Source organism: Alligator sinensis, unplaced genomic scaffold (genome assembly GCF_000455745.1).
Source record: "Alligator sinensis unplaced genomic scaffold, ASM45574v1 scaffold608_1, whole genome shotgun sequence".
Classification (NCBI taxonomy): Eukaryota; Metazoa; Chordata; order Crocodylia; family Alligatoridae; genus Alligator; species Alligator sinensis.
Window position 1 is genome coordinate 3,066 of NW_005842799.1, and position 25,847 is coordinate 28,912.

General features: G+C 38.6%; 1 protein-coding gene across 5 annotated transcripts in view; it reads right to left on the reverse strand.

Moving 5' to 3' along the window:
* Positions 1 to 399: 399 nt before the first annotated feature.
* Positions 400 to 25,847, reverse strand: part of RPS6KA5 (ribosomal protein S6 kinase A5) — a 166,695-nt gene continuing 141,247 nt past the window's right edge. For 3 of the 5 annotated variants that reach the window (XM_025191258.1, XM_025191257.1, XM_025191256.1), the window contains one exon: positions 10,000 to 24,120. The gene's annotated coding sequence lies outside the window, so the exon portion shown is untranslated. Of the gene's footprint in view, positions 734 to 7,684; positions 8,415 to 9,999; positions 24,121 to 25,847 lie in introns of those variants that run through there. The other 2 variants (XM_025191253.1, XM_025191252.1) reach the window with 2 other exon arrangements.

Consider the following 25,847-nt stretch of genomic DNA (forward strand, 5'->3'; position numbering starts at 1 on the left):
CAGATAGGCTGGAAACACTGAATTCATCAAAAATTTAGAGTTTTACATTTTCTGCTTAGCTATTGTAGTAGGCTTTAAAGAAATCTTTGCTCTTCCCCAAGTTCCCTAAATTGTGATTTCCAACCTGTAGGAGGACTGCATTATACTGGTCACCTCAGCAAACTGTTGTATAACTAGATGAATGAATAAGTGTGAATTTGACAGAGCTACAGCCATCTTAGAAAGCGCAGCACACGTAAAGGGATATCTTTAATGTTAACTAATGTGTGTGTTGTTAATGTAAGGTTTGTATGAAACAGGCTCATAAGGGACAGATGTTCTATGACATTTTGCTTGGCACGTTTGAACATCTTTTGAAGGAGTCAGAAAAATGTGACGACTAGCGCTCATTCTGTTTTAGCCATTTTATGCTTTCTTAGGACTGCAGGTTGATAACGCAGAATACAGACATTGCTAATTGGCTATTTGCCAAGCTGCAGTTATAGCACTTCTGGGCTTCAATCCAATTTCAAACAAAATACATTTCACACTGAAAACAGGAAAGAGAATTAGAAACACGCTGTAACTGAACCTAACATTTTTTAAAGATACATGAGGAAGTGTGAGACAAGAAGGGGAAAAGAAGGAACACCAGAATTAGAATAGAGAAAAGGATGGGATTAGGCTTTCCTTTAAGTGTGCCATCAGAAGCCTCAGCTATATATATATGCCTTGACCCAAGAATGGTATGTAGCTGGAGATATAATTAAAAGGAAAATTAAAATAAGATTAAGGAGCAGAAGGGTACCAAGAGAAATATTTATTAACGTAACTTGTTATCCATTTAGCCATTAAAAAAAATCAGTATTGCAAAAGGATTAGTATGTTATTAGTTTATCCATTATGGAGCTTGGCCCTAGAAACATTAGCACTGATCACAATACTCACCCAAAACTGTATTATTATAAACAGAATAACAGTAAAAATATTTGTCACATCAATAGAAGTTTATTAACTCAATGGAGCTCACCAATGATGTGAAGCCACTGTATATACAGGAGTCAAAATATTTTGAAATGCGCTGAAGCAATTTGGGATTTTTATGCTACCTCATTATAACCAACATTTATCTATAACTTAAATGAGTACAAGTGGATTTAACTATAGATGACCCATATCACTATAAAATGATGGTATCTGAAGCATGTTAGCATACAATACTTGACTATAAAAAGTTGGTCTGATCCAGGATATGTACTAAGTGCTAGTGTTTCTTTCCTGTTTTTCGTCTGACAGAAGGTGTTTGGTATCTGGATATAACCTAGTCAGTAAATTATCATCAGAATGGATTGACGTGCGTGATTATGTTCAACACACACAGGTCTTATCTTCATTAGGAATTAAAGGTATGTTCATAATTTGAAGTGAAAGTCTACCAAGAAAGATAGTGACCACTGACTCTTTCTTCAAACTATGTGGAGCCATCACAGGAAAAAGGGGAGAACAAAAATGGTCAGCAGGGTTGGGTTAACAGTTTTAAAAATGAGTTTTAAAGTTGAGAGCTTTCCTATAACCTGCAGTGAGTCATGTGCGTGTAAAAAGAGGTTTCAACAGATTTATAATAAAATAAGGATATGTGTAGGACTGCATTTTAGCTAAGCAGGGCTTGTAGAGAAGTGGGCTTCTTTAAGAATACTACAGGCGTAGGAAAAATGCAGCATCATTACTTAAGTAACTTGTTAATATAACTGCAAAATCTATGGTCAACATTTAGAACAACATGTTTCCCCTTGTTCAGCATATGCTACGAAAGTAATAAATTGTACATGTTCTAGCTGCAGAGAAGGAACTTTTAAAATAACTATAATGCAGTGATCATCTATTCTGGTGCTTTAATAAATTTTGATAAACTTGACAACATAGCAAACAGCTGAATCAAATATATTTTCCTCATTAAGAGACATAAACCAGAGATGGGGGTGGGATTTCAAAATTCTCAGCTTCATTGTAGATGTAATTACCTTGTTCTAAATTCTAAGGCAGTGTCCAGACGAGCAAGGCCATGCAGTATGTGCCACACGCTGCACATTCAGGAATTTCCTGTGCTGCTACCTTGAAGTGTGGGGTTTGTTTAGATCCCTGGCAATCCAGGGGTCAAAAAAACCCATATAGAAAAAAGTGGGGTGGGCCATGTGGTGGCAGCACACCCCAGCTGCCAGCCAGGCTTCAAGCTGCAGAAGCAATGCGGCTGCAGCTTCCCTGGTCCCCAGGATCTAGTAGGGCTGCTGGAGCCAGCCTCCGCTACCCCACCTGAGGTAACCTGCCACGTGCCAGAGGGCACGTAGCACAGGCATTCCCTGGGGACAACTAGTAACAACACAAAGTGTCCCACTGCTAGTTGTCCCCAGGGAACCAAAAGTCCACGCTCATCTGGATGCAGCCTCAGAAGTTGTTTTTGGATCTTTCTATTAAAATGTCAGGCTGACAGTGTTACAGCCAGCAAAGTAAAGCTCTCTGCCGTTCTCTATTTTATGGTAACAATATTTTTAAATGTAAATTAGGACAAAAATAGCTCAAACTGGAGAAAAGCTTTGCAGAAACCATCTGAGATCACTGTGTTTGAGTCTAGGTTTGGTTTTTGGATACTCAGACAAGTCATATACACAGCCTATGTAAGCTACTATGTGTAGGTAGGGGAGGCATGTAACCTCAGTATTATCATATTCTCCTGTTCCAGGACCAATATGCATGAACTCAAAAGCGTGTCCTATCAAGTCTATTCTTACTGAAGACAACTTGCTGATATGAACCAGGTGAGAAGAAGCTGCAAATTAGAAAGGTCCCTGCCTGAAGTTTCAAATCATATTTGTATGAGGGACATAAATGCACAATGAAAAATTTTAGTGAGTTATTTATAAAAAGTGTTAAATATGCAAGTGTATCTATTACTTTAAGTTTTATTCAGGTACATCTGCCACTTTAAAGGTATCTTTTCTGTCTGAAACTGTTCATTCATGGTACTGAGTCTTAAAGTGGTTTTCCCTTCCCAGAGTTGATGTTACATCAGGGGCAATGTTTCCTCTAAGCTGCACATGCGCATGGCCGCACACACAAATCTTTCCGCACACCTTTTTAATGCGTGCACCTGCCCAGAGAGGAGCTGGGCATGGAGCATGGCAGAGGCACTGGGGGTGGGACACTTACCGAAGGTAAGCTCCTCATGCAGGGCAGGCAGTGGCTCCTTCCCGAGGGAGGGGGACAGGGGCTGGCATAGGCTCTGCTGGCTCCAGGGACCTGCTTTGCACCCCCGCATCACCTCGGCATCAGGGCTGGGGAGCGGAGCAGTTCCCTGGAGCTGGCAGAACCCACACCAGCCCCCAGCCCTGCCTTACTTCGAGGAGGAGCCACTACCTGCCCTGCGTGAGAAGTGAGGAGCTTACCTGTTATGTGGCTCATGGAATTTTCTGTTTGCTGTGTGCCAAGCAGCCAGAATTAGAAATTTCAAACTGTGTCCTGATTGTCCAGTGATGTAACATTACCTCTCTAGAACCAACCCATACTTCAATATTTTCATTTGGGGGCATAGCTCAGTATTTTTATTTTCATGTTTCCCCATAAAAACATATCATTACTGATCCACAAGATAAAGAAAGTCTTGTTCTGCTCTGCTTCCAGCAGAGATGGTCTCTCTTGGCTTTGCAGCGCAAGGAATATACTGGTTTGTTCTCTGTAGGTATAACTCTCACATGCACAGTTTTTTAAACAGTAGAGCAACTTTTCTTGATAAAGGCCGTGGGGGTTGGGGGAGGAGGGGAGAAGGAAGACACAGTGTCGTGGCAAGATGGGGGTGAACAGGATGACTGCCCTGGGTGCTTAAGCGAAGGGGCGCTAACAAGCACTGCCCAGCCAGTGCGGGGTATGGGATGGAGCCGTGAGCAGCTCATTTGAGGGGCACGGGGATGGGGGTGAGGGCGGCTCCCGCTGCTGCATGCCTGGGCAAGCATGGGGGGGAACTGCTCTGCAGGCTCTGCCGGCTCCGGGGAACTGTGAGACCGAAGCAGCATGCTTACAGACCGCTACTCTTTAGGGGGAACGTCGATCAGGGGCGGGCAATTATTTTGGGTGGAGGGCCACTTGCCGAGTTTTGGCAAGCTGTCAAGGGCCTCATGGCTAGCCCTGCCCCTTGACAGGTGCCTCGTCCCCTGGTCACCATCTTGTGACTGGAAGTCCTGCCCCCTAACCCCTGACTCTTGCCACCAGAAATCCTTCCCTTTGCCCCACGAAGTACTTCTTTCAGCTAGGGGTTTTGCCATCTCGGAACCAGAAAAAATACCAAATTGTATTCTAAAAAGCCAACATCTAAAACATTCATTAATCTGATTTCAAAAAATATTTTTGTCCTAGTTTACATGTGCTTGTGTAGTGTACATAGCAGTGATTGTACATAATAGCTTAAAATGAAGGTGTATTTCCTTCTACCTCGTTTCCTTCTATGACCAGGTAACACGTCACCCGGACAGGGGAGGAGAGGCTGATATCATTTACTTGGATTTCAAAAAAGCCTTTGACTTGGTCTCCCAAGGTGTCCTCATGGTAAAATTGGGGAGCTGCGGCCTCGACAACCTTACAGTTTGACGGCTGGGAAACTGGCTCCGTGGTCAGACCCAGAGCGTGTTTGTCGATGGAACCGAGTCAACATGGCGCATGGTGACCAGTGGTATCCCCTAGGGTTCAGTTTTCAGACCATTACTCATTAATATATTCATAAGTGATCTGGATTTGGGTGTCAGAAGCAGACTGGCTAAGTTCACAGACAACACCAAATTAGGGGGAAGTGCAGTCACTCTACAGGATAGGCTGGGGATACAGGCTGACCTGGGAGGCTTGCAAGGTGGGCAGATGAAAACCTGATGATATTCAACATAGAGAAATGCAAGGTCCTCCACCTTGGGAGAAAGACCTCATATCATACCTATAGGCTCGGCACTGCTACACTCGCTAGCACCATGACCGAAAGAGACTTGGGGGTCATGACTGACCACAAGATGAACATGAGCGATCAATGCGATGCCGCAGCTGGCAAAGCAAATAAAATCCTGGCTTGCATCTACCAATGTATCTCAGGCAAAACTCAAGATATAATCCTACTGGTTTACTCGGCCTTGGTGAGGCCACAGCTGGAGTACTGCATCCAATTTTGGGCTCCACACTAAAAAAGATGTGGAGAAGCTTGAAAGAGGCCAGAGGAGAGCCATGCACATGATCAGAGGTCAAGAGAGCAGACCTTATGAGGAGAGGCTGAGAGGCAGCTTGGAGAAGTGTAGGCTCAGGGGGGACTTGGTGGCAGCCTATAAGTACATAAGGGGTGTGCATCAGGAACTGGGAGAATATCTGTTCACCAGGACACCCCAAGGGAAGACAAGGTCAAGTGGTCACAAACTGCTGGAAAACCATTTTAGACTGGGCATAAGGAAGAACTTCTTTACCGTCCGAGTCTCCAGAATTTGGAATAGACTTCCCCCAGAAGTGGTGCAAGCACCTACTCTGGACATGTTCAAGAAGCGTTTGGATGATTATTTTGCTGGGGTCATCTGCCCTCAGTTTCTTTCCTGCCCTTTGGGCAGGGGGCTGGACCCAATGATCTTGCAAGGTCCCTTCCAGTCCTAATGTCTATGAAATCTATGAAGTCTTACTCTTGTATATTGTTGGGGGGTATAGGTTTGCAGGGGGGCTGTGGGTGTGTGGAGGAGGGTGCGGGTGTGTCTGGGAGTTGATAGGTGTGGGCTGTGTGGGGTGAGGGAGCAAGGGGGTGTGGACACGTGGGGTGTGCGAGAGGGTGTGTGGTTCTGCAGGTATGGTAGTGCGAAGGGAGGTGTGGGGTGTGCATGTGGGACTCACTCTATGAATACACATGCACACTCCCATACTGTGCAGCCCTGTGCTCCCCAGTCCAGCAATGCAGCCAGGAGCCACATGGTGCTGGAGCAGGGTGGGGGCAGGAAGCAAGGAAATAGCTGGGGGTGGGGAGGGGCTGGGCTGCTGCATCATGCTGATGGCTTCCTCTGGGTCTTACTGCCCCTGGCTACTGTCATCTTTGACAGGCAGCCAGGGGCAGATAAATATTAATTTTCTAAATTTTTTTAGAGTCCCTGCGGGCTGGATAGAATGGCCTGGCAGGCCGAATCCAGCCCACAGGACATATTTTGCCCACCCCTGTTACATGCTTTACAAGAGACAAAAAAAGAGAAGTATAACCTTAGAAAAAGCCAGCATGGAAGTAATCTATTTCTTATGTTAATTTACTGTAACTAAAGCAGATATAAAAATAAGGCAACAAAGAACAAACTTTTACTAGAACACATCCTTTCTCCTAATCAATTTCGTACCTTTTACTTTAGGTCAACTTCCCATTAATAACTTCACTGAAATATTCATTTCACTTCACTGAAGCACCCACTGTCAATACTCTTTAATGGCTAAAACTTGCTGATATACTGGGTGACTTCACGCAATATGTGAGTAAAAGTCTCACTGAGGTCAAGTTAGTTGTTCCAATAAGCATGGTACTCCGTGTTGAAGTATGATATTGTGAAGCTGTTAGCACCCACAGTTCCTACCAAAATCTTCCACCTGAGTAGATTATAAGAAAATAATTTAAAGCAATAGTTTTCAAAATATGTTCGGTGGAACCCTGGGGTTCCATGATAGGTCATCAGCAGGGATCCTGGTTTTCTCTGTTTAAAAATCCCAAATTCCCTGATTAAAAAAAAACAATTCTGTATTTTTCTGTGATTAAAATGAAATTCCACTATATATATAGGTATCATTTGAACACAACGTTCTATTGATATATTTACAATTTTAAAGCATTTTGAAACCCTACCAAGTGCCTCAATCATTATAATAAAATAAATTTTAAATACCTAATAATTTTTTAGTTTGATTTGTTTTATCATGGAATATCAGAGCTCCCCCTGCTTCCTTTGCTCACCAGGACCGGGTCCAGCTGCAGCTGTCCCCACTCGCTGCTTTGTAGCACTGAGCAGCCCTGATACACCAGTGTCCTGCCCCTGCCTTTGCCCCTCACTCCTGACCCATAGGCCCCTGGCCCTGCTGGTGCCCCTCACTCCTGACCGGCTGCCCTTTGTCCCCTGCCCCCCTGTGTGTGAGGAAGGAAGTGGGTGTGTGGGGAAGGGGGGGTGCAAGCATAGGTGACACATGGTAGGGAAGGCACAGGTGATACGGAAGGGGAACACATACCCCTCCAGATTTGTGCGCCCCCAGCCGGGCATGGGGCTACAGCCAGACCAGACGAGCTCCAGGCAGGAGCCACCTCCACGGCTCTACCCAATGCTAGTGGGAGTGCCATGTCGCCATTGCAACCAAGGTGGTGCAGTGCTCCCTCCCATGCTAGGTCCCACCCACTGGGCCATGGAGGTGGCTCCTGCGTGGAGCTGCTCTGGCCTGGCTGCAGCCCAGCACCCTGCTGTGGGTGCAGAAATCTGGGCAGGGATGTGCTTCCCCTTCCACATTTCCTGTGCCCCACCATGTGCCGCCTGTGCCCCTCCCCACCCCACAGACTTACCTGGTGGGAGCTCCAGAAGCTGCTCTCCATCACACTTCCTGGTGCCATGTGCATATATGCACATACACATGCACGTGGTACCTCTGCCCCCTGCATCCTGCTCACCCAGCCTCAAGCAGCCCCTTGCAGGCTGGATCTCTGCCAGCAAGCAAGGGGAAACCTATTGCTTCCTGCATTTTTCTCCTTTAAAGGAGAAAATCTACCTTTTTCTGCAGCAAACAAAAAACCCAGATCCCTGGTCATCAATGGTTCCACAAAGAGACTGGGGGTAATGATGGAGTGGGCTGGGAGCCTGGCCACTGCTAGTGCCAGGCTAGTTCGCTTGGCTCTGTCAGCTCACATGGCTTGTGGAGCCAGGGGCAGGGGTTCCAAACCAGAAGTGATATGAAAAGGTTCTGTGACTTTAAGAAGTTTAAAAATTACTGCATTAAAGAAACATGCAATTCTCCCACACCATTTTTAGGCTTTTAGTCAAAAGCAATGCACAGTGAATTTTGTTCTCACTGAGGATTGACAATGTCAGTAACAATGTACACAGTATAATAAGATATCTAAATTTCTGAAGAATATAGCAAGGAACCTGTGGAAAAATCAAAAGTAAATAAATAAACTATTTCAGTGATCAAATTCTTGTTACATAAGTTTATTTTCTTAAAGGTAAATCAAACACATCTGTGAACACACACAATTTTGTAAAATGTAAGCCCTTACTGCTGTTTAAAAATTAAAATTCACACACAAAACACTTCAGCATAATCCAAAAAACAAGATAGCACATTTCTTCTGCACAACAGATGTTCAACTTTGTTGTTTGTTGCTGTCAAGTTGATACAACTCATTCAATACTTGCCTAATAAAAACAAAACAAAACTTAAAGACTTGGAAAAAAGAATACATGCCTTTACAACTTTTAGACAAGTATTTGCTGATTTCTTACAATTCTCAATAAATAGTCCATAGTATAAAATCTCTCAATTTGAATATATAATCCATAATAATTGGCAGTGCCAACTCTCACCATAATAAAGCATTCAGGAGAAATCAATATTGTGTAGCGTGTGTGTGTGTGTGTGTGTGTGTGTACACACACACACACACACACACACACACACACACACACACACACACAGAGCAACAAAAGAAAAACATAACATTTTATATCTTCAAAATAATTTCAAAAAAAGCTAGAGTTCTACATTATTCACAATAAGTTAAATCTTTATTCTAGCCCAGCTAGAACGAGACAATCCCAACAAGATATTATTTACTATCATTAACTAAATGTTTGCATATAAATTCTATAAATATACTTAGGGAACATTTGAGTAAAAGCCATTATTCCATATTAAATTTTAGCCTATTAACTACAGGAAAAGCTATAGCCTTGTTGAGACTCACTCAGGTAAAGATAAAAAAAGATGGCATCTTGTGAAGTTAAAATATAAAAAAATGTGAACAGAGATGGTTAGAACAGCTTTTACTCGTTCCCTAGAATGTCTTATTCTTAAGAAATTCTTCACAGGTCTGAGAGAGAACATACAAAGGAAATACAAGTTACACGCTAGTAACTTCACCAGAGGTTAAGCAAATGGACTAAACAACTAAAGATCTTGCAAAGAAGATAAAGACCTTCTTACACCTGAACTACAACTAACATTTACACAAAAATCTTTCTGTTCTTCAACCTGGAAAAACCATGTTCAAAATACATTCTTCAAGCTGTGTGTTCTAACTCAATTCTTATTCTGTATCTTTTTTTTCTCTTCTCTACCAACCATCTACTATGTTTGAAAGAAGTTTCTGTTTTAACAGCTAGACACAGGCTAGTTGTAACTCATGTAAACAGGGAGCATAGGTCAGATGTGGACAAAGTGGAACAAATTAGGAATATATCCCAACAAACGAAAAAAGTTATAAACTTGTCAACTTCTGCCAAATTATCCAGTAAAAATGTACTTGCTGTGCTGCCAAATACATCACATGCATGCTAATGTTCTATTTTAATGCTCCATTACCTGCTGTACTTGTATAATTTTCTTAAGAATAGAAACAAGAGAGAATGAGACCAATTTCTTTTTCCAAGACAGCAGTACAAAATGGGAACAAGAATTCACTAATGGAAGGGCAACAACGATTATTATTCATTACTTCGGAAATAATATATGTACAAAAGAAATCACCACCACTTGGTCTAGGGCCAGCATTTGTCCTACACTACAGTAAGCTTGTCAGAATGTGGTTGGGAATATCCTTTAGATCAGGGGTGTGAAACTTATGGCCTGTAGGCCAGATTCATAGATTGTAGAGTTGGAAGGGACCACAATGGATCACCGTGTCCGACCCCCTGCCCCTGGCAGGAAGGAGGACCGAGGTCAGATGACCCCAGCCAGGTGACTATCTAGCCTCCTCTTGAAGACCTCCAAGCTAGGTGATAGCACCACCTCTCTTGGAAGCCCATTCCAGCTCCTGGCCACCCTGTGAAAAATGTCTTCCTAATATCTAACCTAAATCCACTCTCAACTAGTTTACACCCATTATTCCTAGTCACCCATAATTCCTGATTGGGCCCATGTGTTGTGTGGTCCATTGGGGCTAGTAGGGGGCCAGAGCAATCAAGAATGGGGTCTACCACCAAAATCCAAGGCATGAAACCCAATTCTTAACACGCTGGCAGTGTGGGGCAAGCACTCCTGCAGCTACCACCTCATCTGTATCCGGCCCGTGAGAAGCCTGGCAGTCTGGATCTGGCGTAAGAATGGGGTGTTTGACACCCTTGCTCTAGAGTCTAAACTGTATATATACAAAAAATTCAATGCCATCTCCATGAAATTTAGAAAAACTCAAATAGCCACTATTACTGAAAGGCCAATAAAATATTTGGGGTTCCACTGGTAACTGCAACAGTTAGTATACATATTACCAGTTGGGTTATTGAACTGATATAACAAAAAGGCCACCAGTATAGCAATTTCAACTCTAAAAGGAACACAAGGTTGCAAGTTTGTCCTTGCTAAATGGAAAAGCCAAACTTATTGAAGAAGAATATTTTATATTCAACTTCTAAAATAAAATATAAGAGAAAAAAATTAAACTGGGTTTTGCCCTTTTTAAGACAAATGTTACACTTGCAAAGACATTATATTTGGGTACCAAATTATCAGTGTTTAAATACATTCCCGCTGTAATTATAATAAAAATGTTTTTAAAATTATACAAATTTGTTAACTGTTTTGTCAACATAAAAATGAGTTGGGTTTTCCTGTACGGCAAAATAAGCAAATGTTATAATTTTCATTAAATGTTGCAGGAATACCAGGACACAAGGAGTTTAACAAGAATTCAGAAACTGCAGATTTGATGACTACAGGTTCTGAAAGAATTTATAATCAAGAAAAACATTTAGCCATCTTTTTAATGCTCTGAGTCTTGGTACCATTTTTCTCCCACATTGTTGTTCCTTTGCTTTTCTGCCAGGTAGATAAATCTTTATATTAAATCAAAACTACTCACACCTTTACAAAAGAGGGCCACCGTTAAAAAAGAGGGCCACTAGTCTGTAAGTGGACGTGGAGGTGGATCCACATACTCAAATGGATTCTTATTGCTTTCAGCAAAATCCCACACAGACACAAGGGCCTGCCCATGTGGGGCCAGATGCAGGACTGAGGTCTAGGAATACAATCTCTTAATGTACTTTCACAGAGAAAAGTGTTTTCTTAACATATTACTTAAAACACATTAACTTAACTCATAAAATCACCATCATATGGTCTAGGGCCAGTATTTGTCCCACACTATTGTAAACTTGCCAGAATACGGTTGCATCTCTCTAGATCAGGGGTATGAAACTATGGCCTGTTGGCCAGATTTGGCCCATAGAGCTGTTGTGTGGTCCATGGGGCTAGGGGCCAGGGCAATCAGGAATGGGGTCTACCACCAAAATCCGGGGCATGGAACCCAATTCGCAACATCTTGGTAGTGTGGGGCAAGCACTGGATGTATTAACTCCTGCAGCCACCACCACATCTACATCCAGCTGTACTCATGATAAAAAGCCAAGGCAGTTTTGTACTTTCACATACTACTGAATAAAGAGGGGTGATTTTAAAAAGGTTTGGTGGCCAAAACTTTTAATACATGTCCAAATGGTCAGGAGACCATGTCTATAACTATTTTGGTAGGCTTAGAAATAACCAGTTAAGCTTCTACAACCTGACAACAAAGCAGAGAATATGGCAGCCATAAGCAAATCTCCTTCCTCTTCCAACCAATGCAGTAAGCTCCTGGCTCATACTCCCTCCAACGGTAAGTTTAAAACCTGTAAGATATGGTCCAGGAAACATATTTCTTGAAATTATATTTTCAAGACAAAAGTTTTTATTTACACAGCTAACCTGGAACCCCACATTTTATGGTCTTGAGAGCCAAAGATTAAACAGCACCGACATATATTATTATTTGTAACAAGCAAAGTGTTTCTATTCATCCTTTGCCTCAGGCAAGCAGTCAGTGCCCAGAAGTGGCATAAAGGTTATCTAATGACAGAAACATTTTATTGATTAAGAAACTAAAAGTGTCTTTAAAAAAAAACTAACACTATCATTTTTTTCTGTACTCAAAGAACTTGCCTTCACTTTTTTATTGGTGAACTTGGGGTTTGCCTCCATTTAAACTCTTGTCTGCACAAAAATCCCTCTAATTTATGTAAAGTTGGGCTTTAAGCTCCAGCTGTCTGACCAGCTGAGGAAGTGCTGCTGACATCTGAGTTAACAGTCAATGATGATGTAGTTGTTGCTCAGGAAGGTCTTAGGAAAAAAATAAACTTTTTATAAAACATAAGTATTAGTGAAATGTAGGAGTTGGATTAAATAAGTTAAATAAAAGGCTAGGCTTGAAACTGTAAATACTAACAGCAAAAGTATTATTTAACTAGTGTTATGTGAAACAAATCAGGACAAAGACTGTAGGGGCACAGAGTTCAGAATTGTTATGAGGTGTCCCTGAAACAATATCTATCTATCTATCTATCTATCTATCTACCTATCTATCGAGAGAGAGAGAGAGAGTGTGTGTGTGTGTGTAGCTGCAGTTTTAGGTACAGCACAATTGAGTTCCTTTTTTCCATCTTTGGTATTGACCTATATTGAAAGACTTAATACACAGATCAAGTAACTTATGTAATAGGAAGAAAATAGCATAAATGGGGGTGTTATTTTGCAAACAGGGTCTCTCCCTTGAAGTGTATTATGGTGCTCTATCAGTTTCCATTCCTATCCCTCCTGGAACTACTTAATAGTACTTCGTTAAGGTGACGTATTATTTTTTATTTGTTATTCTTTGATTTTTCCATTATCATACAGAATTTCTAACAGCATTAATAATTATTTAATAAAGATTTTCTGAGAGATCTTTAACTATTGACACAGTTGTTCTTAAATCCTTTGAGATCCAAAAAATAAATATTTAATCTGATCAAATGCCAGCTGAACCCACTAAAATAACAGTAGCCTAAATACTTTATTAAAATAAAAGGGGAAAAAAATCAGTAAATTGTCAATATGCAGCTGAAGTTACAACTCATCAACTGCTAGTCCAATTGTTTTAAAGGAATCCCACTGATACACTGAAAACAAGCCTTAAATGACCTCTATTGTTTGTGGCAGAAGTTTGACAATATTTTTCCTAGCTGTTCATTTAATCTATTGTGTTTGGCAAACAGGGGTGGTTTCCTCATTGCTGTTTGGATGCATCTGTAATTAGCAGGGCTGGATTATTTAGCAATATCTTTCCGTTTCTGCATCAAACATTTTCTTTGTTCCTACCATGAATAGCACAGCTTTGGGAATACAACTTGTCAGTTAACTCTGCTATAAAGCCACAAGAGGGAGCAGAACTGGCTAAGTAAGAAATTGAAAAAATAGTTCTTAGTGGAGAATCAACACTGAATGGGGATGTTTCTCTTAATATTTCATGAAGATTGGGATTAGGCCCAACACTGCTTAATATTTTCATCAATGATAATTGAACACAAATTCAAAACCACACACACACATATATAAATTTATGTAACATACACACACACACATCAATATTTAAATTCATGCTTATTTTGGTACAAATCTACAGTAGTCACTAATATGTAATTCAATGGTAAAGTTACAACTGCATTAAATTTTTAAATATAATTATATGCACTTTTCTTTTGTATTGATCAAAATATGTATAATATGCATATAATTTTTTAAGACTCAAAGTATTTATTAAAATTATTATTTCACTTATCTTTACTAAATTATTAATGCAGAAATACTTTGGTAAAGCAAGACACTGAAATATATATTTTTTTTTCTGGTATAAAAACGTTTTGCAATACAAGCTGAAAGCTTTCAAAATATAATTAATTCTAAGAATTGCATCCTGTTTTTCAGTAGTAGTGAACCATGGTGCCTCTGCGATTTCATTTTGAAAATAAAACAGTAAATAGAATACATTTTTCACTGTCATACTAAAATATTCTAAAATGACAGTGAGTAAAAATGGTTGTAATTCTGAAATTAAGCCTGCTTAATATCAACTAACAGTGACAATCTGCCAAAAATAACCCCACCAAAAATCTTAACAGTTGAGCAGAAAGCAAGGAAATTATCAACTAATATCTCATTTTGACTTTCATGAAGATAGATGACCAAAATTATTGAAACTAAATGACAGTATCTTCTTATGTAACTTAATAAAATGGCAAAAATTAAAAGAAGTCTGAGAAAACATTCTAGATTTAAAAAGGAAATATTTGTTTCCTCTTTGAGAGGATAGGAGTCCAAAAAATAGTTCTACATTACTTTCAATAGGATGGTCCATGGAAAAATATTTACATTTCATTTTTCATTGGAAAAACATTTTGGACACCTCTCTGGGAAGACCAACAGAAGTACTAGTATTATAACTAAGAATATGGTTTAATACTTTATTGTTCCCTACTTTGAAAAGCAGTCTTGTCTAAAGTGAGCTTCTAAAATACTGAAATATAAATCCATGCTATTTTGCAAATGGGAAATTTTGATTCATAAGAAGTTAATGAAAAGCAACATTAAAAAGGCACAAATTAATAGAAATCCTCCTTCAAGCTAATGAAATATAAAGGCAACAATTTGACTTTCCTGCATAAAATCGGTCACATTTTAAACAAAAAAGGGATGAAGGAATACAAAGGGATTCATGCCAAATTCAACAGATTACTCCTTCTAAATAATGTGCATGCTTTAAAGCTGAAAAAGATATTAAATACCTGCCTGTCTTGTGACAGTAAAGGAGAATTAACTTTCTCAAGCAATTACATTCTAGAAAGCATCTCCTATCTCTTCTTAAATGCAAGAAAGATCCCCCCCCCAATGTAGGTCTTGTATTCATTATAAAAAGGTATTTTACTTTACACCACCTAACTTTGGGGTAAAATTTTAATGAGGACAAAGCAGTGAGTTGCTTTCACACAAATTAGCAGGCTGAATATTCTGCAGGGAGAGTAAATATTAGCTACATTTGCAGAAAAAGTAGTCTATAAAAAAATAGTTTCTGAAAAGGTAAAGCATGTCCAAAGAACCAGTTTGCAGCTAGGGGTGTAGGCAGACAGATCTTTTAATTATTTTTCAGTGTCTTAATTTTGGGTCTGGAAGATTTTTCCCTTATTTTGCTTTTACTGGGTACCCATTAAATGGCTGTAAATAATCAGATTGTATTTAGCCAATAGGAATCTTCTTCCTAAATCTAAACTAAACATCTCTTTAGAAAATAAAAAGATGGTTCAGAAAGGCATGAACTTTCAGCAACCTACTTCATCAAACAGATGTCAGCAGTTGCTCTCAGATTCTAACTGATGGTATTTTAATTGGCAACACTTTTAATTTAGTACTTAAAGCATGTAAGAAAAGAGAGGATATACAACATTATTTCTCAAAGGAAGGCGATGCAAGTGTGTCATGTCAGGAGATGACAGGTGCTTAGCATCTGTAAAAATCAGAACTTTAACCACATCTGCAGACATTTGAGAACTGCTAGCATTCAGCAGCCCTGAAAAATCAAACCTTAACTTTCCTATTCTATCCTTAAATTAAATTAACAAGCAGAAAGGAATATTTCTCTCTCATTACTGGAGGAACCAGATGGATTGCTTCTCCTCTCACTTGCAGTGCTTTTACATCAGTATAAATTAAGTTTATTTGTTATTTGATTTTTTAATTGCATTTCATTTATTGGCAAATGATTTAATCTAAACTAGCTAGTTTAAAGGGTAAAGGGTAGGGTAAAGGACAAATGTTTGTTGCCTGGAACAAACATTTAGAAAGTGTCCATAGTAGGCTATACAAATGCAGTCAATCAACTCGAGATAAATAAGTCTAGTGTAGTGACATCTTGTAGGAGAATCAATTAATTATAGGGACTCTCTCAAAACAGACCAGAATACCAATAATTTTAGATGTAGTTATGATCCCTTTAAATATGGTTACACAGATATAATCAAATGTCAATCCTATTAATTTACTAATATAAATAAGATTTTACTTATTTTTACTCCTACTACTGTTGTCTAGACAAGAGCATTATAGGAGAAGTTGCATTACCTTCTGATTGCATATCAGCAATATTGATACATTTTAAACGTAGAATCTTTAAATGCAGAATCCTTCACAGTATATATACGTGTTGGTTGCTTTCTACAACTGTAGACATCCAAGTTCAACCAATGCAACTCATTTGGATTTATGGACCAGAAAGAACACAGTTTGACTTACAGATACCATTTGTCACAGAGGGTAAGTGCTGGTATGCAACGCCATCCTTTTATTTACAAACTGAAAGAACATCATGTCAGAATCTCTAAATGAATACGCAAATGGGGTCATATTATGACGTTTTCAGTCACTTCAGCGTGTAAATTCTTATCCTAAGGGTGAAATTGGTTGTGAAGTTCTGCAACAACCTCAACCCTAAACCTACGCAATGCTGCAGAAATACTAGGGGAAAAAAAAATCCACTGAATGACGGCCAGTTACTTGCAAATTCAAAATACAAAAAAAGGAATACAGAAAATCCTTAAAGGCAAGTAAAGAAAAATGCACACAGTGACTGATCAGAACAGGCCGTGTGCTGCTTGGCATGGAATGAGATGTGTGCCAGTTTTAGGCAGCACCTTCAGTTTCATGGCACTAGCTTTCCCTAACTTAATGATGAAGATCTAGGTTAGCTCCTTGGATCTACAGTAAGTTACTGGATTTGTATCAGAATGAAGAGACCACATTTTGTACAGAGCATCTGAGTGGGGTAGTTTTGTGTAAAACCCCTAGGAGCAAATTTATTTATTAGTTTGTTGAATGGTATATTTTCCAAGTATGACACAAATGGTTCTATATTTACAACTTGTTCCATAATGTAAATGCATAATTATGTTATATTATATTTGAGAACATATTTCTGACCTATAAAATCCATGGTTAAAAAATCTGGTACAAATTTCAATTTTTTTGTTCTTTTTGTTACACTCCTCTTTGTATAATGAGACATTACTAAACCAAAATGTTTCTTAGTTTGGTATTCTCTACTTAGAGTATTACAGTTACCCATATGTAAAATGTAAAAAAGGAATACATTTGTTTAATACTAGTTATGCAGTGCAACTCTAACACTGTAGTACTGGACCACTATTACTTCCTAAGGAAATTAGATGAATACATATAACATATTAATGACACACACACCTATTAGCATGTGGTAGTAAGATAACTGTTGAATTATTTCTCAAAATCTTAAAACATCTATCACCAATATTTCAAGCTGCTTCTGTATGAGTTATAAAGGAAAATAGTACATCATAACCTGGAGCTTTTAGTTCTTACATTGATTTATTTTCCATTAAGCTTAAATCCACGGGGAAATCCGAAGAAATACAGAGCCATTTACCCAAGAATCCTTTGCCTTGTCTATATTATGGGGTTTAACTATGTTGGTATGAGCCTTCATGGCCCGTCGTGGAGACTCATCACATCCCAACAAATGGAGATATTTCTGCTGACTCGGCTATTACTCTGTGCACCTGAAGCATTGTTTTACTGAGCTAGACTCTACTGGGTAGAGTAACTTGCATGTATTGAACTGTTGTAGTGAATATAGGCTCTGCTAGATGTAGTAACATAACTTTACACTGAAGTGTATAGTCTTTATCTGTTCTGTATACTGTGAATTATGTAAAGGTTGTTTATATAGCCCTTATTTAGCATTAAATAGAAAAAAAAAAGATTAGGGGAAAATGATGTATTCTTGTTATTAAACAGGACTAGCAAATTCATTTAGAAAGAACAGGGGTTTTTTTTAATCCTCTAGTAACCTCTCTATTCCTGTTATAACTAGGGATCTACCTAAATCACAATGGAAGTTTCTGGTGGCTGAGAGGCAATTAATACCATGTTTTTTGCCTCTTGGCCACTCAGCAGTGGTAGAGGGGAGGGTGAGGCAGCAGAAAGAGCAAGATTATAAAGGCGCCCCTGTGCTGCAAACTCCTGTCACCATTTAGGTAAGTCCCTAGTTATGTCCCTTCTTTGCAACCTACTGTCTTTAGTTTTAGCCCTATGCTCCAGTCTTTCCCTTCCATCTCTCTTTGTCTTAACTAAAAGGTCTGGTCTACACGTAAAAAGTTTGCCAAGCACGGCTATATCTATGGCAGGGGGAGGTTACAAACCTAAACAAAATAGCTAATCTGGAAAAAAAAAGTGGGAAACTGCAATTATATCTACAACTAAGTGCATTTTATTTAGCTTGTTTTGGCTGGGGAACTGGTATGAACTCTACTGGCATAAGAACTCTTTTGTTATTACAAAGTGTTTCTCTGCTACAAGGGTTTGCTAATGAAGTTTTAGTAGCAAACACTTTATAATGCTAGTAGGAACTAAGTCTAAATCCTTACAAATCTACATTACAAAGTTTTGTCAGAATAGTTATGTTGGTTAGATGGTGTAAAAGACTTAGACCATCTAGCCAATGTACTTACACTGGTAAGACTCTCACAGATTGTGAACTCCCCTCCATGTGTCTGGAGAACAGAGACTGTGGTTCTTTGCATTAATACAATCAATTGGGAGATAATCCTAGAGTGTGACTGCATGCACATGGTCAAATCACCTGGGAGAATTTTCCCAGGATTGTTTTCACGGTAGAAAAGCTTACCCCAAGATACAATAATACTGAACAGACATTTAAACTGCTGAGCCCTTGAAGAGCAGGGAACATGCAGTGCTGATGTTGCGCAGCCCAGGGGCCCCTGTGTACACATCTCAGTTTGCTCTGCACATTCTCTTAGTCTGCCTGGAGACAGATGGCAGCAGGACACAGGGCAACCCTGACTGACTGACCCAGACTGCACAGGGTCAGCCTGTGTCTCCATTCAGTACAATGTGGGATTGTGAAAGTAGTTTATCCTGCTCCTTGCTCACCTGGAGCAGAAGAGTCGTTGCAAGTGACACACTGTCTCCCCGAGGAAGGAGATGGGAGGGGAACAGGAACAAAGCTGCCTAGGAAGCTGAAGAAACTCTCCTAGTTGTTCCAACTTTATTTTTTTCTCTTGGAGTGGCCATTTTTGCTCTGGGAAGAAAATCCTTAACATCCATGGTTTCTCCTGGGAGATCAGCAACTCTCCCAGGAGAAAATGATTGTTTGTATGTGGCCTGCTTCATTTGTGTGAGAACAGCAGGGAGGCATTGGAGGACAATAAGTACTCAAAAGCCTGCATCCTGACTGCAAAATAGGTAGGTTCTAGTCTAACTGAAGAAGACCTGGGTTCTAACCTATATCCTACAGCTGCATAAAACAGCCCATACAACAAACCTCCAAAGCTAGTTCATAGATTTCAATCTGTATGTGGCAGGAGGATTTAGGCAAAAACCCAGGAAAAATTCTGGGTTTACTATGCAATGATGACATGACCACCAAGTTGTTTTTATCTGGTAAGCAACAGTGGCTTGTGCTTCAGTGTTTCTCTGTAAAATGGGCTGAAATTCTAGACCCGATTCATTTTTTGGGGGTTGGTGAGTATGTGTGTGGGAGCTCTTCCTGATGAAAAGTTAAATTAAATTACAAGCAACATTCACAAAAAATTATAAATACTGGTTAACAATGAATTTTCTGCAGGAAATCTCAAAATGAAAATTGGTTCAGATCAGCATTTATTTTAGACTTAGATTATTACTTATTTTTAGATTAGGAACCAGAAACCATAACAGTTTAAGTCACATTAGCACTGACAAAAAAAACTTTCATTTAATTTTCAGATAAGTTTTCTTTTTAAAATGTTTTAAAATGATCATTTAACTCTAAACAAAAACATTTCCTGTGAGGGAATTAAAATATTTTCCTAAACTTTTAAGTGACTATTTTCCTAATTTCCTGAAAACAAAACATTTCCAATCACCCATCGCTAATACTATCTATTTTTGTAAAGCACTTCAAGATCTATGAAGGAAATGATTTATCTAATAATATAGGGCTGTCCAACTCCACTGTAGCCAGGAGCCACACACCATGCTGGCCATACACTGAAGGGACAGGCCCCCAGGATTTCCCGTGTCCCCCAGCTATATGGCCTGTGCACATTCCCCCAGGTTCCCCCCTCCCTGCCACTTGAACAAAACTGGCAATGTACAACTTCTTCACCCTAGGCCGTGCATGGCCCCTCACCTTCCCCCTTCACATGGGCTGCATGGCTGGTGCCATCCTGCTGCTCAGGTCTCCCCAAGCCCTTTTCCCACAATGCAGAAATGAGAGAGGCAGCTGTGGGGACCTGCAGCCACCAGCTGGACAGTTTATATATTGTTAATATATAAACAAATATTGTTATCGAAAGGCCAGCTTGTTAATTTTTTAAAAATAGCACATATCTTTTCCTCTTGATTTTCAAATGAGTGAGCCTGATGATGCAGGGACAGAAGTTACTCATATATATTTTATTTTCAATCAAAATAACTGTATAGAGTGTGTTATAACAGGCAACATGCATATGACTACAGTGACTGCTAAAGGTTTGAAAACAGACACTGGATTGAAGAATGATGCAATTACATATTGCATTTAGCAATGTGTAATAAAATGTTACAACACACCACTAAAAATATATTGCTTTATAAAGATGGACAGTATGGCCATGTCCAGACTGGGCTCTTGGGGGCCCCTGGGGCTGCAGCAGCAGTGATCCTCCAGGCAGCCTGGCTCTGCTTTTCAGTGGCACACGCTGACTGTGTGCACTGCTCTTTTTTTCCATAGGTTTTTTTGGCCCTTAGATATCCATGAGTCAAAAAACCTCGCAAACAACCCCAAATGGAGCCATACATGCACGAGCAGCATGCCCTTGCAGCGTGGGGAACACCTGACTATGGGGTATCTGGCACTGCAGACATGTTTGCGGTGTCACATACTGCCTGGCCATGCTCATCTGGACACGCCCTGTGTGTCCAAATGACAAATCCCAATAAAACCCAAATAAAAATATGTTAATAGGTCTTGAAAGTAAATCTTGTTGGCTAAGGTTTAAAATGTTTCCATTCTGTAGTATTTTATTTTAACCACAGTTCCTAAAAGCAGTGCTTTAAAAAAAATAAATAAATCAGAAAAACGTTGAGTATTTAGTTTAGTTTTAGGCAGGTAACACAGGTTTTTAAGATGGTCTTCACTATCATAATAGAAATTCTTTACATTAGTAGTATGGATGGATTTTTTTATAATTATTATTTTTTAGAAACAGCAAAAAGCTAGCTTTTTTTCCTTAGCAAAAAAACAAACAAGCAAACAACCCCCCCAACCCATGTTAGTAGTGTTAGAGAATTCCAATGCATTTTGCCAAAACATCCTAAGAATATTCATAAAAATAAGCTTCCTCATTTTTGTGTCATTTTAGAACCAGCCTATGTGAAAATTAGACTGTATATTTCTACATAATTTATTTGGAAAAAATCCTGTGAGAAGAATCTAGCTTGTCGTAGAGATTATTAACTGAAATATTTTTTAATAGAAATGTAATACTCTAGTCACTCATACAACATTCACTAGAAAATTCAAGATAAACCAGAAGAAGGAGAAAGAAAAAAGGAGCCAAAAGAAGGTGTATCCATCCTTTCTGTCAATGAGTTTTTATAGTGAGCTGGGTATAACACTCTGGAAAACAACTACCTTAGATACAATTTCTTTACAAGCATTCCTTGTTAATTTTGTTAGCTGATAAGTTTCCTACAGTCATCATCATTTTACTTTACTTACATTTCTTTTCTCTTCCTGTTTTTGGGTGTAAGTGCACACAAAGATCAAATAATGACATTGCCCAAATCAATCTACTGGCATAAACCAGTGAACAATTATAAAGTTTTTAAGGGGGCGATGATGACCCAATGTTCATGTACACATCCCAGCTAATTCACCATAACTATTTCATCTGTCTACCCCTACCCCACAGAAAGTGAAGATAAACTGCAGTAACTCAATCCTGTTTCTTTCACAGGTCAGCTGCCCAGGTTTAATTATCACACTCCCAAACAGGAACAGACAGATGAAACAACACATTCAGCTGAAAAGCAATAAATACTTTCCCCTCTTAAAACAATATAGTCAACCATCTGTTCATGCTATACAAAATTTAGAGCCTTATCTTTATTCACAACATCCAGACTGCAAAGACACCAACTCCAAAGGCTCTGTTTCTATTTGATGGTTCAGTATACTCAATGATGAGTCAATAGACAAATGAGTGATTTATAAAAATGGAGGGTGATAGGGGAAGACTACCTTGGAGCTCTACAGTTGTTACTTTTGGCAACTCCAGACTGGTGCCTGGGGAGTAACCTGAAGTAAACTGAAGATATTTCTCACAGGTTGACACAGACAGAGGCTAGGTACAGACAAGCAAACAGCCTGAGGCAGAATTGATTCAAGTTATGCAGTTTTCTGTAAATGGTGTATTTTAGATCAGTAGTGAACAGACCACACATTCACTCTTTCTTAGGGGAAGGAGGGCAGAAGTCTTAGACTGGGTTCTGTCATTTTCAAAGCAGTCTGTGTGCTAAACTTCTGTTCTGTTACAGATATAGACTGGGTTTGTATGCTGAACTTCTCTTCTATTATGGGTATAGACCAGTTTCCAATCACTTATACAAATAAACTTGTAATATCTGAACCTGGCCAGAAAGGTCACAGAGATCAAGGCACTTTGGTCTCTGTAGAACAGAAGCAACCATACTATATTCCATTCCCTCTGTCTAGAATATTCAAATATTGAGATTCCTCATAAGGAGGGTTATGGAGTAGTGGTCACTATAAGACAAGAGAGACAGGCAGCTGAGGGGTGGGGTATAGGAAGGAGAAGAATAGGAAAGGAATCATGTAAAGGAAGAAAAAGACTGTAAGGAAGGCTAAGCTGAAACCTCTGCTATGACACATAAGGCATAACACCACAATAAAATATTCTAGATAAAGACCAAAATTAATTAAAAAAATAAAATATATACATACTTGCTATTAAAGATTGAAAATATAAAATTATTATATAGTGACACTTCCTTACCACACCTATAAAATGTATATGTGAATGTGTTCCTTTAAGAAACTACTCTCTTCCTGGAAGAAGTACAAGGGAATGTGGCTGTGCTGGTATAACTAATTATTTTGTTCAGAAGGCAGCAGTAGAAAAGGCAGAGAAAAGAGGTGCAACAGCAGTGTCAACCTGGGAGACAGGAAAACCTGAGTCAGTTCTGATCGAATACTGAATCTTTATGCTGTCTTGCAGAACAGTAACTTATAATTATAAACTATCATAAAATTCTGTTTTGGAATACTGTACAAATAAAATAAGTATGAGAAGTACTCTGACCCTCTAGGAAGGAATAATCCTGTAAATGAGATGTACTTTGTTCTTTGTAAGAAAGAGGAAGTGGCAAGTATTAGTTTACTACTTAATTAAACTTTTTGATTTATTTAAATTGCATTAATTGGAGTAAAAAAAGTTACATAGACTATTTTGATAACGAATTGTACTTCTGCTTTTTCCCCCCAGTATTGTTGACTGTATCATATAATCTGACACTGAGAGCTGTTGTTTTCAGTTACACCAGAATCTTTCAAGAACATGTAGCATTCTTCCTCTTAAAAATGTGGCCGAAATTACTGTATTAAAAAGGAGAAGAGCAGAAAGTACAAATAGATATCTAGGACCTAACTTAGTGTGCATATCTGTGTACACCAGTGTGTGTAAAAGGGTGTAAATCTGATTATCATTTTGGTCTTGAATTAACTTGTTCATTTTTTTAAATCTAGAGTTCACACATTGCTGATGTTCAGGATAGGGTAAGGCAAAAATGCATGGGAAGAAGCCATCTTATATTTTACAAATGTTTAACTAACTCAAGTTAACTTACAATTGAGTAACTTGATATGAAAGGCTACTGTAGATACTAAGATTTCTTTCCATCATATTGATATAGTGTAAATTGGCCATTTTAATGCTCCGTAACATGCAAGAGTGGTGTAAAGCGGTCCTAGGGTAAATGAAACACAGATTATAATATTCTCAGTTAACAGAATTTTATAGTCTCTTACACTGGCATATATGACTACACAAGGCACAGAGCTATAGATCATCATGCCCTGGGTCTTTATTTGTAGCTAGGTATAATTACTCATGGTAAAAATTAATCTGGTGCTAGGCAAAACATTACTGGTAGAATACTGGAATAATGGAAATTAGACAAAGGTGTGAAGGAAAATTTCTCTTTTGTGCAAGTGATGTGTTATCCATTCCTGTGAGCTGTGATAATTTTAGAGTCCCATCAAAGTCTAAAATCGGTGTAATAAGCCTTCTAATAAAAGCTGCCCATGCTGGGAAACAAAGAAAATATAACTACACTTTCCCTATTCATTAAATGTCTTGCCCAATCATTCTCTTTTTTCTGATAATTTTTTATTCCATTGTACCCAATGTCCATAAAGTTTTTTTAAATATAAAAAGCCATTACATTTGCTCGTTTGAAAAACTTTAACTGTATTGCACCCTTAATTTCAAAGTTAAATTAGCAGGGTCACTGCATTTCAAAACTTTTTGTATCTAAAAACCTTTTAGAATTTGTTAAAAACACAAGTATTTTTTCATGTTTTCAGTTTAAAAGACGACAAAAACTATATGGAGAAAATACCTCAAAGTGCAATTTACTGAATATTACAAACAGTCTGCACCTCAGTTCATTGGTACTGTTTGCAGAACAAGTTTTAATTGTAGTTACAGTTTCTTCATGTTTACACTAGGTTTACTGGGGAAAGAGAATGTAATTTTTTTCCTCCAACTGAACCGTGTTAACTTCTGAGATTGCTTCCAACGAGAGAATTCAGAAAGCAAATCTGGATAGAATACTACATTAACATTATTTTTCAATATTTTAACACCAGCCACTTTAAATTGGTTGAGTTACTATCATGTACACTGATCTTTAAGATTAAATATGCTAACTCTACATAACAGTGCAAATCTCAATATTCACATCAACCTGAAATTAATGCTGCAATTACTGTTGACATTCAAATCAAGAAAGTAGTAATGTAATTCACATCTGCAATTCCCAAATCTCAAAATGCTGTCATTATTATTATTAAAGCAACACACAACAAATATGTTACATTTCAAAGCCTCTTGGTTTTGTTACACATGATCCCTGTAAACATGAATGCATTTTATTTATCAATACTGATAACTGATATAATTTCATAAATAAAACCATTAATACAAACAATTCCTATAACCTTTTTTGCATAGGGTTTGGAATATTTTTACTTTAAAATGCAGCAAGCTGTTAATAAAACCTCTTAGTCAATTAGACTCCAGTAATGCAAACAAAGAATTATATACATATATACATATACATGTATATGTGTGTATGTGTATAATATGTGTGTGCACGCACGAATGTGTTTATACACACACATATACACACTTAACTTTACACAATTCATCTCACTGATTTCAATGGGATGACTCACATGCATAAATGTTTGCAGAATGGAGTCTTATTTAGCACTTAATTGTCCCTAGTCATTCACAATATGAGCAGTAAAAGTGCTCTGCATAAATTTATAAAATACACTGTTCAATTTAAAAGTTTATCAATGGAAATGCTTAGGTAAAAGTCACATTTATGATTCCAAACAGGTTATGTACATAATATACTATCACAGTAGGAAATACCTCACTGCAGAACAACACAGTGTACAGTTG